General features: G+C 35.5%; 1 long non-coding RNA gene across 1 annotated transcript; it reads right to left on the reverse strand.

Annotated features, from left to right (window-relative positions):
• Positions 1-758: 758 nt before the first annotated feature.
• LOC130087753 (uncharacterized) lies at positions 759-1,989 on the reverse strand. Its single transcript, XR_008807384.1, has 2 exons — positions 1,701-1,989; positions 759-1,003 (listed from the first exon to the last, which is right to left on the reverse strand). It is a non-coding gene; the product is annotated as an uncharacterized LOC130087753 (long non-coding RNA).
• Between the last annotated feature and the right edge of the window lie 780 nt (positions 1,990-2,769).

The following is a 2,769-nucleotide window of genomic DNA, read 5'->3' on the forward strand; positions in this document are numbered from 1 at the left end:
AATCCTGTGATGCAAAGCTGAATTTTCAGAATCATTAATCCAGTCTTCAGTGTTACATGATATAATATTATACACAGGAATAAATTACACTACTATATTTTCACATAGAAAACATTATGATAATAATGTGTTTTTTTTTGTCAAATAAATGCAAGCTTGATAAGCAGAATAGTAATGTTTCCAAACTTTTGACCAGTACTGTATATGATTTTATACAAAATAAATAGTAGTTAATAAGATTGACACTGTATTATATCTAGTATTATTGAAGCAAAACAGAGTCCCTCCCTATAACAGTGCAATTTGTAGATTTATAACAGTGCAATTTGTAGATTTTAAGTCTTCGAGAAAATGTTTTATGAGTTGCAAACCTCTTTTTCTTTCCTTTATCTCTCACAAACACAACACATCAGTTACACCTTTTTAAATTCTTCATTGCAGGTGCACAAATCCTATTCTACAAATTACCAAACTCATAGGGTCATATTTTTGTTGATAAACAGTAACATTTTGGCCAATTATGCACATTTCTTGGTGTATAATTTTGTGAATCATCTATACTGTTTGGCTATTCTCATGTGGTCACACTTCACTTTTTATTCACAGTCACATATGCTAAAACCCCCTGTGTGGCCGCGCCTTAAATGTCAGCATACATTTCTTACTTTGTGATTTGAAAAAAATAAAAGTATTTGTGCACCTCCAATGAAGAATTTGAAAAGCTGTAACTGCAGTGTTTTTTGTGAAAGAGAAAAAAGTTTGAAACTTCTATAAAAAAATTAAAAAACTTTCTCTCTGTGACTTTAAATGTACTGATGTCTGACTACTTTACACCTACAGATTCCACTGTCACAGGTGCTCAGTTTTGCTATAATAAAACCTATACAGAACATAGTAGTAATCAGCCATCCATGCAAAAGCAGAGGTCGGTGTGGTGTTCAGGTACATCAGTCCAGGCCAACATCTCACGCCTTGATGCCTTCCGCTGCGGATCCCAGAAAACCTGCAATACAAACATAGTACAGTTCAAAATCTATCATACATACATCTCATCTGGTATCACAAATTATCATTCCAGGTTCAATTAAAAATTAGGGTTAGGTTAAATGCTCAATATTAGGGCTGCACAATATTGACAACCTTAAATAAAATATTTTGTTTATCTGCTGCTATATATATTGCGATATAAAAACAAATTTCAAGAGATTATTTATTTAGAGGAGTGAATTGCATTGAAAATTATAAACAAATTACAAGCATGGATAAATTCAATAGAAGAAAAATACAACTGAAATAAGCAGTGCATGATGTTTTTTAGGAAAATCTAACTTATCAGGTACGGAAATTGAATTATCGAATGTAAAATAAGTCTTCACTGAGGTACAGCCTCTCCCTACTCTTACAAAATTACAAACAACCAGCCTGAAAAACACATGTTGTATGAAGACTGTTTATAACACCCCTCCTAATCCTCACAGAATTTGCAAGACAATGTCTATAATAAATAGTGTGTGTAATTTCTTCAGTACCGTCAGCAGAACCGATAATGTCTGGGCTTATGCGGTCTTCCTTAATTTGGCCCCAGGGCCCGTTTAATGTTTAATACCGGGTTTCGGAACCTATCCCTACATATGGATGAAGGCCTGTTGTGTTCTGTCTCTTGGTTTGTGATAGTGGCAGGCAGCTATTGTGAAACTCACCTTCGTCATGTACTGAGTGTTGATGGCATCAAGATCTCGTCCTGAAGAATCACAGGGTCAAAGATATCTCATCTGGTAACAAGAGCATAGCCATAACTTTAAAAACTCTAATGATATCTTTACCCCCTGATATTGTATTGCGGATATACATTCAAACATTTTAAAGGCTAAGAGTATGAGCCATGAGTAAACTGGACAGATATCTGTGAAAAATAACTTGCGTGCCTAAAGTTGTCGACTCCCTGAATTCAGCATTTAAAAGTAAAAAGAATTTCAGTATTTACCAGTAAAAAATACCTTTGAGTTGGACAGTATGGTGTCTGTCTCATTGGCCAACATAATTAAAAACACACCTAGAGAAAAAAAATAAAAAAATAATATATATATATACCAATGACCATGATATCCTGTTATCATAATAGTTAAATGAATTATCACTATTCAATTCAATTCAATTCAAATTTATTTGTATAGCGCTTTTCACAATACATATTGTTTCAAAGCAGCTTTACAGAAAGTACATTTCAGAAATGTACATAGAATAATATAGTTAGTTAATCATCATGTATTAATTTAGGGCATAACATATCGCCGGCGTTGAGTCGTCTCTTCACAGGCGTCGAGTCGTCTCTTCATAGGCGTTTAGTCATCTCATCGCAGGTGTTGGAGCGTCTGAAGTCTCCGTGAGAGGCTGGATACAAACTGGAGCTGACGAACGCTATTTACCTCGGGACTAGCGTCCCGAGATAACAGCAGAAAAGCAGATGGGAAATAATTAGCGTAGCTGCTGTTCATAATATTAATGCAGTCGATCTGATTCAACAGTGGTATAAAAGGTAAGCATTATGTGAATGCTTGGCTGAAGAGATGCGTCTTTAATCTAGTTTTGAACTGGGAGAGCGAGTCTGAGCCACGAACAGTATCAGGAAGGCTATTCCAGAGTTTAGGAGCTAAATGTGAGAACGCCCTCCCTCCTTTAGTGGACTTAGATATCCTAGGAATGACCAGAAGCCTCGAATTTCGGGATCTTAAAGAACGCGATGGATTGTAGGGCGATAGAAGGTCCAGG

This window comes from Rhinichthys klamathensis, unplaced genomic scaffold, assembly GCF_029890125.1.
Source record: "Rhinichthys klamathensis goyatoka isolate OS25496 unplaced genomic scaffold, OSU_Roscu_1.1 h1tg000111l_1, whole genome shotgun sequence".
Taxonomy (NCBI): domain Eukaryota; kingdom Metazoa; phylum Chordata; class Actinopteri; order Cypriniformes; family Leuciscidae; genus Rhinichthys; species Rhinichthys klamathensis.